At 47.3% G+C, this 15,999-nt stretch overlaps 1 long non-coding RNA gene across 1 annotated transcript in view; it reads left to right on the forward strand.

The window, feature by feature from the left end:
* Positions 1–262: 262 nt before the first annotated feature.
* Positions 263–15,999, forward strand: part of LOC140425756 (uncharacterized) — a 191,325-nt gene continuing 175,588 nt past the window's right edge. Inside the window, exon 1 of the long non-coding RNA XR_011947983.1 lies at positions 263–443. This is a non-coding gene — a long non-coding RNA (uncharacterized lncRNA). The remainder of the gene's footprint in view (positions 444–15,999) is intronic.

Raw genomic sequence — 15,999 nt, forward strand, 5'->3', positions numbered from 1 at the left:
AACATTTGTAGGGTTACTCTTTTTCTCCTGGCATTTTGATAGCTATTACTTTAAACACTTTGACTTAATTTAGGAAGGGATCATTCTTTTGCAAGCGTGGTGATGTGCGCAAAGTGATGCAAGTGCAGAGACTGAAGGACCTTTATTCGGAGCTGCACAAATATCATGTGACATAGTTCACTTCAAGTACAAGCAGCTGCTGTTTACTTGAACTCTGAGGTTTTGAAGACATCTAAAATGCATTTATGGCTTTCAGAACAAAAGTAAATAACTGAGAGATGAATTATGTCAGTATGTTGACGACCTCTTCCAGTCCAGACAATTTTCCTTTGTCGCTGAATACTGTGTTTTGTTTCACTTATACTAAACTGAGGAGGAAAACTCAGAAGAAACATAAACCAGGAAATTAAAAAGCAGTATAGCCTCCAAGATGTGGAACTGAGGTGAGATTGCATTCTTTCATTGTTAATTAAATGTATTTTGCTGTTTAAATATGTTCATTTTTCGGCAACTGGTGTAATAAATATGCATGTCGGATTCATAAATCAACTAATCCTGAAACCCAATGTATTGTATAAAAAATTCCAATTAAAGAGTTCATGGAAAATTATGTGACAAATGTGTCCTGTTCCTCCACCAGAAACAAGTTAAAAATAGAAACAGAGAGTAAACTAGCGGAAGTTAATATAAAATAGCCACTAATAAATTCTATAGGGAATTCGGCAGAATTCCAATTGCAAGCCGTTTTCTGAAGCAACTGGCAAGGGGCTGGTTGAGCACAGGGCTAAATAGCTGGCTTTTAAAGTAGACCAAAGCAGCCAGCAGCGCGGGTTCAATTCCCATACCAGCCTCCTCGAACAGGCGCTGGAATTTGGCGACTAGGGGCTTTTCACAGTAACTTCATTTGAATCCTATTTGTGTCAATAAGCGATTTTCATTTTCATTTCATTTCATTTATTTCAAGTTAGATAAACATGGGATGGAGATAGGAATCATAGAATCATATCAGGGTTACAGTACAAGAGGATGCCATTCAGCCTGTTGAGCAACTCACCTCATACCACTCCTCTGCTCTTTCACTGTAGCCCTGCTATTTTCTTTTCTCTTTAAGCACTTAACCGATTCCATTTTGAAGGCATGATTAAATCTGCCTCCATCACACCAATCAGATTGTGTATTCCAGGTACTAACCACCCGCTGCTTAAAAATCTTTTCCTCATTTTGCCTTTGTTTCTTTCGCCAATCACTTTAAATCTGTGTCCTCCAGTTCTTTGTCACTTCTGCAAAACGGGAACAGTGGGCTGGATTTTCACAGAGCCATGGAGACCGCGCAGATCTTTCAGATTCCAGCAACCGCAGTAATTTGCTTTTGCCTTTGAAGGACATCAGCACGACATCACGAGAAGGGAAATGTGTCATGCAATACAGTTTTAGTTACATTTTTGCTTTGAGCAGAGCACACACACACACAGCTCTGATGTTTTCAAGCTTTATGCTGAGGCATAATTGTTCTCATGTTCTTCGTTTGAATAAATTCATTCACAATATATTTACCCAATCCCTATGAGCCATTCGTGCCTTGAGTCTTTTAAGATCAAGAAGTTTGAAATTAGAAGAACATGACATTATCAAACCTCTTTTGAAAATTATACACAACAACTGTTTTTCCTCATTAACCCTTGTTTAAGCTCCTGTAATTTTTGACCTGGAATTTCCTTTCTAAAATCTTTCTCAGCACTGAGATCAAACTGTACTTACTAGGTTAATCAAGGGAGAAACATTTGCACTTTTCCCATTCTCTGGTACCACCCCTGGATTGGACCATTAAACCCAGTGCCTCAATAATTTTCACTCTTACATCCCACAGCACCCTGGGATGCCTCCATCTGGTCCTGGTTATTTATTAACATTAAGTACAGTCAGCCTTTCTAATGCTTCCTCTTTGTCAAGTTTTGGCCCATCCGGTCTCTCAACTACCTCCTCTTTCACTATGACTTTGGTGACATTCTTTTCCTTTGGTAAATAACTTGGTAAAGACAGATGCAAAGCACTCTTTTAGTACCTCAGCCTTGCCCTCTGCATTCGTGCCTAGGTCTTCTTACCCAAAAAATCCCAAAAGTGTAGAAGGAGGCCATTCAGTCCATCAAGTCTGCACTAACCCTCCAAAATAGCACTTCCTAGGTCTGCTCCCCCAGCAATCCCGTTCATCTTAATCGACTGGACCCTGCCCGCCAAAGACAGGGAAAGGTTAGACCACCTTTGCAGGTCAGTCTTGATTTACCCACCAGGCCCAATCCTCAGCCACCCAGACCCCCAAATACCTGAAACTAGAATTGGCTAAGCGAAAAGGAAGCACCACAGGTTGGCTACCCTGCCCAGGGGGTTAACCTTAAAATAGTCACTCTTTTCCAGATTTAATTTGTATCTTGAAAAAGAGCCAAAGGTCTTCAGTAGCTCCATTATATCATCCATACTGGGGACTGGGTCCGTCACGTAAAGCAAAATTATATCAGCATACAAGGACACCCTATGCTCCACCCACCTCCCCCCCCCCCCCCCCCCTTATCCCCTTCCACTTACCTGAGGCCCTCAAAGCGATGGCAAAAGGTTCAATCGTCACTGCAAACAGAAGGGAGGACATCTACCACCCCTATCTCATTCCCTTGTTTAACTGAAAGTATCCCAAGTTCATGGTGCTGGTGAGAACACGAGCTGAGGGAGCCTTATATAACAAGCCCACGACACAAACCTTGGCCCCAACCCGAACCTCTCCAAAACCAGAAAGAGGTACCTCCATTTTACTCTGTCAAATGCCTTTTTGGCATCTTAAGGATACAATCACCTCTATCACCTCTGGATCAGGCCCAGCAGGGGGGGTTAAGAACTATGTTTAACAATCGTCGCACATTAGAAGCCAGTTGCCAACACTTAACAAATTCTGTTTGATCTTCCGCTATCACACAAGGAAGACAGAGTTCCAATCTCAGCATCCAAATTAAGCAAGAGGTAGGACGGTATGACCCACACTCCACGGGATCCTTATCCTTTTTTAGTAGAAGGGAAATCGTTGCCTGTCCATGCGATGTGGGAAGGGTGTCCCCGGCAAAGAGTCCTTCAACATCTTCACCAGTAATGGAACCAACTGCCCAGCAAACTTCTTATAAAACTCCACTGGGAACCCATCCAGCCCAGGGGTCTTACCCATTTGCATCTGCCCTATTGCTACCAAGACCTACTCCGAAATCAATGGTGCCTCCAACTCTTTTCACCTTTCCTCCACCACTGGAAACTCAGACATATCTGACCCCCCCTCGGCGGCTGTGACCTGTAAAGCTTCTTATAAAAAGTTTCAAATGCTCTGTTATCTTTCTCCGGGTCGACATCTGACCACCGCTCAGTCCCTAAACAGAATAATCTCCCGAGAGGCCACCACCGACTCAGCTGGTGAGCTAGAAGACGACTGGCTTTCTCTCCATATTTGTAAATAATCCCTCTCAAATGCCGCAGCTGGTGCACCACCTTTCCGTTAGACAACAGATCAAACTGCATCTGCAGTTTCTTCCTGCTTGCCAGGAACTCCAGGGTTGGGTCTTTCGAGTACCTGCGGTCCACCTCCATAATGTCATCCACCAGCCTCTGCCGCTTCACTCTCGACTCCCTATCTACATGTGCTTTGTGTGATATAATCTCCTCTCTAATCACTGCCTTCAAGGCCTTCCACAAAATGGAGGGTGAGACCGACCCATTCCCATTTAATCCTATGTGGTTCTCTATCGCTTTCGATATACACCCACAGAACACGTCGTCCACCAATAACCCCACATCCAGCCTCCCCACCGGGCGCTGAACTGAGCCCATCTCAAATACCATGTCGGAGCTTGGTCTGAAATGACTATAGCCGAGCACTCTGCGTTCCTCGCCCCGGGAAGAAGGGACCTTTCCACCACAAATAATCTATCCTAGAATATACTTTATGCACTGGGGAAAAGAAGGAGAATTATTTACCCCCGGGTGCGTTAACCTCCATGGGTCTGCACCGCCCCCCCCTCCCTAGCCCCCCCCCGCACCCCCCCCTCCCTATCCCCCCCCGCCCCCCCCTCCCTAGCCCCCCCCCCCCCCCCCCCCCCCCCACTCCTCTCCCCACCCCCGTCTCTTCGAACTTTGGTTCAGAACCGTCAAGTCTTAGGTCTGACACACAATTTAAATCACCCCTGAATCAGCTGCTGTGTGTCCAGGTCTGGCATTGAAACCAACAGCTTCCTTATCAATGCAACATCATCCCAATTCAGGATATATACATTTATCAGTATCACTAGCTTGCCTGCCAGTGACCCAGTGAATGTCACATACCTGCCACCCTGATCCTCCACAACCTTGTCCACCAAAAAACGGACCTGTTTGTTGATTAAAATTGCCACTACCCGGGCCCTACTAGCGAAGCCATAGTGAAATGCCTGGCTCACCCACCCCCTCTGGAACCTGGTCAGGTCTCTCACCTGCAAGTGGGTCTCCGGCAAAAGCACCACATCAGCCCTTAAATTCTTCAGGTGTGAGAAAACGCCTAACCTTTTCACCGGACCCCCTTAACCTCTTGCGTTCCAAGTGACAAGTCTAATCGGAGGCCTCTCATGCCCCCTCACCCCTCAAGTCAGAGTCAGCCATTTCCACCAAGAAGGAATATTGAGTCCTTGCACCAAGATGGCCACCAACCCCATGCATAAGGTGAGACAAACAAAAACCCTGGTCACCGTCAGATGTCTACCACTCACCCCCTCCCCTTCCTCCTCCCCCCAACCCCTCCTCTACCCCATAAATCTGAAAATTGCCCACCAGAGAACAATACTCCCTCCTCACTAACTCCCTTCCCCCACCAAACAAACAAGCTAGCCTCATGAAACCCCATCTAAACAGGTCCAACAGGCCGTAGCCCCTCATCCCACCTCACTCCCGTTCATCAGCTAAAACTTTGCTACTAGTGAGGTAACCCCTGTCCAGGGTGTACACTCAAAGAACAAAGAAAAAGGAAGCTCAATGGCCTGCTCCTGCTGCAAATGGAGAACAAAATCCAACACCCTTGCGATGCTGAATTTCCCATCGAGGGTATTTTCCATACTGCTAGAACCATTACAGAGCAGAAGGAGGTCACTTGGCCCACTGGGGGTCTGCACCGACCCTCTGAAAGAGTACCCTACCTAGGCCCACTCCCCACCCTATTCTTGTAACCCCATAGCCCCACCTAACCTGCACATCTTTGGACACTAAGGGGCAATTTAGCATGTCCAATCCACCCAACCTGCATGTTTTTGGACTGTGGGAGGAAACTGGAGAATCCGGAGGAAACCCACGCAGACACAGGGCGAAAGTGCAAACCGCACACAGTCACCCAAGGCCAGAATTGAACCCGAGTTCCTGGAGCTGTGAGTGTGGCGGTATCCACCTATATTAAAAGCTGATCAGAACTGATGTTATATTAAATCATGTATTTAACCCTGTATTAAAAACTGATGACTGATGAAGTCATTTATCTCTTGTAAACCAGTACTTATCACAATAATGTTTTTCAACATGTATTACAGACCTTGGGCGAAATTCTCCGGAAACGGCGCGATGTCCGCCGACTGGCGCCCAAAACGGCGCAAATCAGTCGGGCATCGCGCCGTCCCAAAGGTGCGGAATGCTCCGCATCTTTGGGGGCCGAGCCCCAACCTTAAGGGGCTAGGCCCGCGGCGGACGAATTTCCACCCCGCCAGCTGGCGGAAAAGGACTTTGGTGCCCCGCCAGCTGGCGCGGAAATGACATCTCCGGGCGGCACCTGCGCGGGAGCGTCAGCGGCCGCTGATGGCATTCCCGCGCATGCGCAGTGGAGGGAGTCTCTTCCGCCTCCGCCATGGTGGAGACCGTGGCGAAGGCGGAAGGGAAAGAGTGCCCCCACAGCACAGACCCGCCCGTGGATCGGTGGGCCCTGATCGCGGGCCAGGCCACTGTGGGGGCACCCCCCGGGGCCAGATCGCCCCATGCCCCCCCCCTGCACCCCGGAGCCCGCCCACGCCGCCTTGTACCGCCGGTAAGGTAGGTGGTTTAATCTATGCCGGCGGGACAGGCATTTTAGCGGCGGGACTTCGGCCCATCCGGGCCGGAGAATCGCGGGGGGGGGGCCTGCCAACAGGCGCGGCGCGATTCCTGCCCCCGCCGAATATCCGGTGATGGAGAATTCGGCAACCAGCGGGGGCGGGATTCACGCCAGCCCCCGGCGATTCTCCGCCCCGGCGGGGGGTTGGAGAATCTCGCCCATTGTCTTTGTAAAAGTCCAGGTGCTGTGAATTCATTAAGTCTAGTGGCCTTGTCTGTGAATAAGCTCTGCAAACTAATCATAGATCATAGAATTTACAGTGCTGAAGGAGGCCATTCGGCCCATCGAGTCTGCACCGGCTCTTTGAAAGAGCACCCTACCCAAGCCCACACCTACACCCTATCCCCATAACCCAGTAACCCCACCCAACACTAAGGGCAATTTTGAACACTAAGGGCAATTTAGCATGGCCAATCCACCTAACCTGCACATCTTTGGACTGTGGGAGGAAACCGGAGCACCCGGAGGAAACCCACACACACACGGTGAGAATGTGCAGACTCCGCAGAGACAGTAACCCAAGCCGGGAATCGAACCTGGGACCCTGGAGCTGTGAAGCAATTGTGCTAACCACCATGCTACTGTGCTGAGGGAGGATATTGCTTGTCTAGTGGCCTTGCCACTAAGGGAGGCTACTGCTTGGCAAGAGGCCTTGACAAGAAGGGAGGCTGGTGTTTTTCTGGAGATAGCTACCGGAGGGATCAACCTCGTATCTTTAGGAACAGGTGCCCTGCTAGACCTCCCTAGAATCCAAGGCCTTGGATTCTTGACTGGGGAGTCAATCTATTTTTCAGAAGCAGGTGCTCTGCAAAGAACTCCCTAGAACTCCTTAAGTAAGAAAACCCTGGGCGCAATTCTCCCATCGGGAGACTAAGTCCCGATGCCAGAGTGAAACCGCAGTGTTTCATTCCGGCATCAGAGGCCGTTCCCAGCCCTGATTCTCCCGCCCCGGGGGGCTAGGAGAGGCGCCGCATCATTTACGCGCGGCGGGCCTTGGCGCCGCATAAATGCGGCACCGCGTAAATTACGTCATCCGCGCATGCGCGGTTCCGGCACCCCCGCTGCTGCCCCGCAAGAAGATGTTGGATGGATCTTGCGGGGCAGTGGAGGAAAGGAGGTCCTCCTTCAGCGTGGCCGGCCCACCAGATCAGTGGGCACCGATCGTGGGCCAGACCCGTTATGAGCCCCCCCCCCGGTGCAGGAACCCCTTTTGCCCCCCCACAGGCCGCCCCCCCCAGCGTTCCTGCTCTGTTCCCGCCGGCAGAGACCAGGTGTGGATGGCGCCGGCGGGAACCTGTCGTGTTGGGCAGGCCGCCCGGCCCATCAGGGCCGGAGAATCGCCGCTCGCCCATTGCCAACGGCAAGCGCCGATTCTCCCAGCGGGCAGCCGTGATTCGCACCGCAACAGTTTGGTGGGGCGGGAGAATCGTGTGCGGGCATCGGGACGGCGTGGCGGAACTCGTGTGGCGCCCGGGGGATTCTCCCACCCGGCGTGGGGGGGGGGGGGGGGGGGGAGAATCCCGCCCCCTATATAAATGTTTAAGCACAGGCTGCGAAAGTTAGAATTTCGCTTGGAGAGCTGTTTAGGAGATTGCTGGTGTTTATTTGACCAAGCTGCTATCTCGACTCATAGAGTTCTGCTCATTGATTGAGTATCGAATTCCAAAGCTACTAGTCGATGTAAGTATGAGATGTTTATAGCTTTAGCAAACATGTAGTTAAGAAGCTCACAGGCTAACTCATCATATATCCTGTATTTGTCAAACTGTATCATTTACCAAAAAAACATGTATTACTCTTTTTCTTTAAATAAATTGCGTATATTTTTTACCAAACAGATCAGTGTCTATTTTAATAAATAAGAGTGACATTTAACTAAGGCTCATCATATTATCACCCTTTGAGTCTATCGGAAGGGTCTCTTACCCATGCCCAGCTCTCAAGAATTTGAAATATTTAGTTGAAGTTAAGGAAAAGATAGTCATCTAAGTCATAGTCTATCCTGTACACTGAAGGTAGTGAAAGCAAGGTACATTGTAAATACTATAATTAGAACTCACAAATAGCGAGCCTTACTTTCGATATTTACAAGACCTTGTCTGGTAGCTTACAACCTCGACTAATCGGGAAGATCTTAGATGGACTACTCCTCGACTGTCACATGAGGCAGCAGTGCTAACCACTGTGCCACCGTGCCACCCTGTTACCTTAACCATTACTCCCCAATAAGTTTGGGCACTTCATCCCCACCATACAACATATGCAAAATACAAAACCCTTACCCCCCCCCCCCGACCCCATTAACATCCCAATCAAACCCTTTTAATTAAGTCCAAGTCCACGCTCCTTCACAAAAGCCTTTGACGCATTGAGAAAATGGTCTTACCACCCAAAAGTAAATCTCCAAGCCTCACCGGCAACACCACTCCAAACCTCACTCTCTTGTATAGCGCCAACTTTGTCTTATTAAAGGCTTCTCACCTCTTCGCCAACTCCATTCTAACATCCTGATATATCCGGATGGTGCTTCCTTCCAACCTCGGATCCTACTTGCCTTTGGCCCATTTCAGACTTGTTCCTTCTCCTGGAAGCTGTGGAATCTAACAACCACCGCCTGTGGTGGCTCGTTCACCTGGGGCTTCTGCCAGTGTGTTCAGTGGGCCCTATGCAACTCTGGGCAGGAAAGGTCTGGGATGCTTTATTGACGCTTTTAATCACCTTTTGGTTTAAATTAAGTTTAATTTGCTCTTTACTTTTGATTTGGGCAGTACCCCTTTAAGGCCTCATTTAATTTGTCCTTCAGTCCTTTTGCTTTAGTTACTTTAGTTGGAACTTAAAACAATTCATCGTTAAAACCTGCTCCTGAGCCTGGCAAAGCTTGCCATTAGCAGGTTCAGGCAGCAGGCAACCGAGAGGGTCATCCAACCCACTGTCTGCATCTCTTCCACGGTTTTATTCGTGACCTGGTGTCCTTGGGGAGGGAGCATGCGGGGTCCACTCGAGGCCTTCAATTCTCAGTGAGCACTACTGGGTCTGGAGTGCTTTATCAACCCTTTTAATCACCTTTTGATTTAAGTTTCATTTGCTCTTTAGTTTTGTGTAGGGCAGTGCCCCTTTAAGGAGCTGCCCTTTTTAGTTTGTCCCTCAGTTTGTTTGATTTTGTTTAATTGGATAAATTAATTCAAATTCAAGGAGAGGAGTGCAAACTCATGTATCAAGAAGTTAAAGGGTGGGTGAAGGGAATCGAGAGGGGTGTGTGAGCATAATAGCCAGAGCCCAGCCCCTGTCACAGAGGAAACAATAGCCCTCAATGTCTACATAGGCATCCAGTTGGTCATGCCATGAAGGATGGGCAACCATTGAAACAGCCTGTCAGAACCTCCTGTGATGTATATATTAAGTAAGGGGTCAACCAGACGGGACGCCACAGGTGGCTCCGAAGGGGCGAGGGCATTGGCCGGGACTAGTCAAGTTGGATTGACCGGGACTGGTCAAGTTGGAAGGGCAACAAACCTGTGCGTGAGCGCTGGCCGCTAGAGAAGGTGTAGGATTAACAATTTTCTGGTCCAGGTGGACAAGGAGTGTTGAGAGGGACTGAAGGCAACCAGCTGGAACATCAACCCGACTGGCTCTCTTGCTCTCTCTCATCCCTTGCAGAGTTTCGAGAGATCCCGGGATGGAGCCAGTGGAGCTGGCAATTCTCCTAGTTACTGCTCTGCAGGAGCACAGGCTCCGAGAAGCCACACCAAGGGAGTACCCAGAGCCAGGAGGACAGATGGCGCAGGGCAGGCTCAAGGGTCTGCCGTAGTTCAGGCTGAACAGGGGGCTCAAAGGCGAAAATAAAAGAAACCAAGGGTTTGCAGGACCCAGGTGTTCTTCATTGATCTGTTGAACAACATGTTCAACACGGAGACTCTGCCTTACACAGGAGACAGTGCGGCACATGTGCAAAATTCTTTCAAACCTGACACCTCATGGAGGAGGGGGTACCCCCTGAAGCTCTTTGACTGTGAAGGTTACGGCAGCCTTCAACATTTACACCACATAATTGTTCCAGGATTCAATGGATTCTTTGTGGTATCTCATCAGGATGCTGGGCCCGGGGAGTTCTTCTGCATGCTTAATATGTCAATGCAGGAGGGTGATGACGAGGGTGGGGAAAGCTCTGATGCTCCTCAGCTTTTCCGTATGTCTGACTCCAGCGCGCTGACTCTCTGACTCATGTGCGAGTGAGTGTCAGGGCCACATCCCTTTGTCCCAGTACTCGAGAGTGGGATAAGGGACACGGGTCCAGGGAACACTGACTTATGCCACAGTCCTTCCAGGATGTACGTTAATCCCCCTTCAGTGGGCTCTACTGTTAGTCTTACATCGTCTTGCCTTTAATAATATAATAATCTTTATTGTCACATGTAGGCTTACATTAACACTGCAATGAAGTTACTGTGAAAAGCCTCTAGTGGCCACACTACGGCACCTGTTCGGGTACACTGAGGGAGAATTCAGAGTGTCCAATTCACCTAACCTGCACGTCTTTCGGGACTGGTGGGAGGAAACTGGAGCACCCAGAGGAAACCTACAAAGACACAGGGAGAATGTGCAGACTCCGCACAGACAGTGACCCAAGCCGGGAATCGAACCTGGGACACTGACACTGTGAAGCCATAGTGCTAACCACTATGCTACTGTGCTGGGATTGTGGGAGAAGCTGTATCCAGATAGCGTGAGGATCCATCCCTGTGGGAGGAGGATCAAAGAGAGTGAGGTCTTAAGGTTGTGAACAACAAGAGGTTTTAATAAGGTGACGTGATTTTTTGACAAATTATTTTGACCCACAACTATCAGTGCCTAATGTCACCTGTGCCCAATCTGTGTCCCGAAAACTCCTTCATTTTGCGGGCCTTCCCACTATGTCTAGGTGCATTCCCAGGATCCAAATCAGAAGTGGAGGCATCATTCTGCGTTCCATGCCATGTTGCCTGCTTGGCATGCGTCCTCTGGAGCCTAGAACTTGAGGGTCCGCCAATGTTTTGGGTGGCAATGATGTTGTCGCGTCACCCTGTTCTGCCCACTGCCACTGAGAAGCACTGATATTAGGAAGGGGGGATTGAGAAGGCCATAGTCTCCTGGGTGGAAGTACCCAGGATGTGATCCAGCACTTCCTTCTCCCTCCAGGTGCTCAGTGGTCCTGGGTTTTTCCATGGGACAGGCCGGCACTGGAGTGAACTCCAGAAGCCTCAATGTCACCTTCGGCTGCCAGTCCTGTAGGCCCACCATTGGCTGCACTATAATGTCTCACCCCTCAGCAATGGTCCTCTGTGTTTGCACAATGGTGTCAAAGCCCTCAGCAATGGTCCTCAGGGACTGAGCCATGCTTTGGAATTCGCCACATTGGCTCTGACCTTGAGCCCCAGGCTTTCAATTGCGAACCTTGTGACATAATGTAACAGAAGGCTTTGGGACTCTTCCAGTTGGCCTTACAGTCCCTGATGAGCCCTCCAGATATTTCCCGCTTTACCTTTGCATCTCAGCGAATGTGTCCAGAGGCACAGCACTTTGCTGGGGCACAACTGTGACCTGGGATCGAGCAGACCTCTGACTGTCCAAACTCTGTCTCCACCTGATGTGCCTCAAAGGCTGTGTGGTGCTCACCAGATAGTGACCAAGACGCCTGCCTGTTAAGATCACCCACCGAAGTACTTGTCTCTGCAATAGTGGATGGTGCATGTGATAGCTGTGATGCGTCATCCTTGTCCTCCTTGGAGATTTTCTCCAAGGTGCTGTTGAGGGTGGAGGGGGGACTCTGCTCGAGGATGGATGAGGTTTGTAGGTCCATTGTCCTGCAAGGAAAGGGACCTGGTTTTACTACATGGCCTGGTCAAGGGTTTGAACAATAAATATCTCAGCTGAGACTAGTCATCTGGATGAAAGTGCAGTGGATTCTCATTTCTCTGTCACAGGCCAACATTGCTGTCTGTGCAGGCCCACTCCTGGTCCTCCCCTGCACCTCTATGGCTCTCCTCAAAAGGTGTCAGGATTAATTCAGGTATCCTATTGCCCGTTTTCTCTCTCTCTTGGAGAATATGGGCTATCTTTTCCTACAGGGACACAAGAGGGGATATTGGGAGCCGGGTGCCTGGCAGGTTGGATGTCAAGGATAACTGGCATGTGTGGGGACTGTGCCTAAACAGGAAGAGGTTCTGATGATGAGTGCTGGGGGTTTGAGGATAATGCTGGGAGGTCGGGTTCCAGGAAACCTGCAAGGTAACGGTATTGTTATGGGCCAGGGTTTAGAGAACACCAAAGTATATCATGGAGTTCACCTAGCCTACCACTTTTAATAGATTTTGGTTATGAGCAGCACTTCCAGGTGCTTTGCAACATAGATCTTAAGTATTTTTAAACAAAACAATGTTTATTCTATGAATCCAGTTAAGATTTTATAAACACATAGTAAACATCTTATCAACTACCCAGACAAATACTCCCTCAAAGATACAGTACTCTATTGGTAATCCTTAATAACTTTCCTAACAATATCCATAAGTCAAACATCCTTTTTCCACAAAAACAGTAGGTTTGACTTCCTAACAGAAAACAGGTATTACTTTGAAGTTATCAAGTGATCTGGAGACATTCTTTAGCATGCAGAGAGCGAGACCAAAATACACCTTCTTTGTTTGAATGCAGCTCCCAACTGAAAACGAAACCAAAAAAACACAGAGCCACAAAGCAGCTTACAGCTCAAAATGAAAGTAAAAGACAGAATCACAGCCCAGCTCCAACCACACAATGACATCACTGCAGTCATTTGATGAAACACCCTTTTCTTAAAGGGACCCTCACATGACACCTCCTCCCAAGGAAAGAAATAAACCATCAACTTCAGGATGGTTTCATTTTTCACCTTTTCACTTACCTTTAAGAGATATTGACAGTAAATATACTTTTTTGTTCAACAAAACAAAACACGCAAACATTTATAATAACATAGTGCATTTTAGTTCTTCTTCCTGCACCGAACCAGCTTCTCTTGATCACATTCGTGTCAAAGCATCGGCTATCACGGTTTCTCATCCTGCCACATGTATTATTTTTAAATGAAATGGCTGTAACAATAAACTCCATCAAAACAGTCGGGCATTGTTATTCTGGAATCGCTTCAAAAAATGCAATGAATTATGATCTGTATATATAATTGTTTCAGACGAATTGCTGGTAATATAAATTTGAAAATGTTGCAAAACCAGCACCAAGCTCAAAGTCTCCTTCTCATTCGCTGAACACTTCTTCTGGTGCTTATTTAATTTCTTTGAAAAATACCAAATAGGCCACTCTAGTCCTTCGATGTCTTCCTGTAAGAGCACCGCACCTATGCCTACATCACTCGCATCAACAGCCACTTTGAATGGTTTTGTGTAATTTGAGATGGCAAACACAGGCGCAGTGGTTAACACAGCCTTCAGGCCGTCAAATGCCTGTTGACACTCTGCTGTCCCATGAAATTTGCTACGCTTCTTTAGCAAGTCCATCAGTGGAGCGACTACACTGCTTAAATTCGGCACAAATTTCAGGTAAAATCCACTCATGCCATGAAATCGCATTATTTCCCTTCATGTCAAGGGTATTGGAAACTCCCCAATATTTTTTGTTTTCACATCCCGTGGGACCATTCGACCCTGTCCAATTGTATGGCCAAGGAAGGCGACTTGCGCTTTTCCAAATGTACTTTTGACTAGGTTTACCATCAAACCCGCCTCCTGAAGTCGATCGAATAACTCCATCAGATGCTTCAAATGTTCTTTCCATATCTGACTAAAAATTACCAGATCGTCGATGTATAACGCACAATTGGGTAATCCTGAAACAACTTTGTTAGTTAATTTTGAAATGTGGCTGGGGCGTTTTTCATACAAAATGACATAACTTTGAATTAGTATATACCATCTGGAGTCACAAAACCTGAAATCTCCTTCACCCTTTCGGATAAAGGTACCTGCTAGTAACCTTGAAGTAAATCCAGTTTGGAAATAAAAGCTGATTGTCCCACCTTCGCAATTTAATCCTCCAAGCGCGGGATAGGATAAGAGTCTGTTCTTGTAACTGCATTAACCTTTCTATAGCCCACACAAAACCGTTGGGTGCTGTCCGGTTTCAGTACCATCACTATGGGTGAGCTCCATTGGCTGCAACCCACTTCAATTGTGCTATTTTTAAGCATACTTTCAATTTCTTTGTTAACCTGTGCCAATTTTAAAGGGTTAAGGCTATATGGATGTTGTTTAATTGGAACAGCATTTCCCACATCGACATCATGTATAGGCATTTTAGTACTTCCCAACTTATCTCTACAACTTGCCCATGTGCTTTCAATAACTCTTTCAGATCACTTTGTTTTTCCTCTGGAAGGTAACTCAACAATTTATCCCAATTTCTTGGAACATCCTCGTTTTCCAATTTAATTTGAAGGATGTCAAATTCAAAGTCATCTGGATTTGGTTCTTCACTTTGAGTTTGAATCATTAAAACCTCCTCCATTTGCTCTCCTTTCCTTTCAAAGTACCTTTTAAGCATATTTACATGGTACACTCGGTGAGTTTTCTTACCACATAATTCACCTCAATTAATTTCCTTTCAATCTGATAAAGTCCACAAAACCTTGCTTTTAATGGTTCACCTAGCACTGGAAACAATACTAAAACTTTATCTCCACTGGCAAAACTACGAAGTGGCTTTCTTGACCACTACCCGTTTTATCACATAGATTATCATAGAATTTACAGTGCAGAAGGAGGCCATTCGGCCCATCGAGTCCGCACCGGCTCTTGGAAAGAGCACCCTACCCAAGGTCAACACCGCCACCCTATCCCCATAACCCAGTAACCCCACCCAACACTAAGGACAATTTTGGACACTAAGGGCAATTTATCATGGCCAATCCACCTAACCCGCACATCTTTGGACTGTGGGAGGAAACCGGAGCACGGGGGAGGAAACCCACGCACACACGGGGAGGATGTGCAGACTCCGCACAGACAGTGACCCAAGCTGGAATCGAACCTGGGACCCTGGAGCTGTGAAGCAATTGTGCTGCCCACAAGGCTACCGTGCTGCCCCATGTTGTGCAACATTTAAATGTTGTCTAGCCAATTCCCCAGCTCTATTTAATTGTTCCCTAAAATTTGACACGTAATCCAATAATGTAAGTTCCGACTGCTCACTCACCAATTCTTCCTTAATCAATTTAAGTGCTCCTCTTACCTCATGACCAAAAATTAGTTCAAAAGGACTGAATTTGGTTGATTCATTAGGTGCAGCCCTAACTGCAAACAGTACGAATGGAATTCCTTAATCCCAATCCTCTGGATAATCTTGACAATAAGCCCTCAACATTGTCTTTAATGTCTGATGCCACCTTTCTAATGCTCCCTGCGATTCTGGATGGTACGCAGTTGATTTAAATTGTTTTATTTGTAAGCTATCCGTAACTTCTTTGAATAACCTTGAGGTAAAATTTGATCCTTAATTGTATTTCTGTGGGTAGTCCATATCTAGTAAAGAATTTAAGTAACTCCTCCACAATCTTTTTAGCTGTACTGTTGCGTACTGGAATGGACTCTGGAAACCTAGTAGACACACTTATTATTTTCAAAAGATATTGATTACCACATTTCATTTTAGAAAGTGGTCCTACGCAATCAATTAAGATCCTTGTAAAAGGTTCCTCAAATACTGGAATGGGTATTAAGGGCGCTGGTTTCATCACTGCTTGAGGATTCCCAATAACTTGACATGTGTGACATGATTGATAAAATTTAACAACATCTTTATGTCGTCCAGGCCAATAAAACTGTTTTTGTGTTTTAGCT

The sequence above is a fragment of the Scyliorhinus torazame genome, chromosome 6 (genome assembly GCF_047496885.1).
Source record: "Scyliorhinus torazame isolate Kashiwa2021f chromosome 6, sScyTor2.1, whole genome shotgun sequence".
In the NCBI taxonomy this organism is placed as follows: Eukaryota; Metazoa; Chordata; class Chondrichthyes; order Carcharhiniformes; family Scyliorhinidae; genus Scyliorhinus; species Scyliorhinus torazame.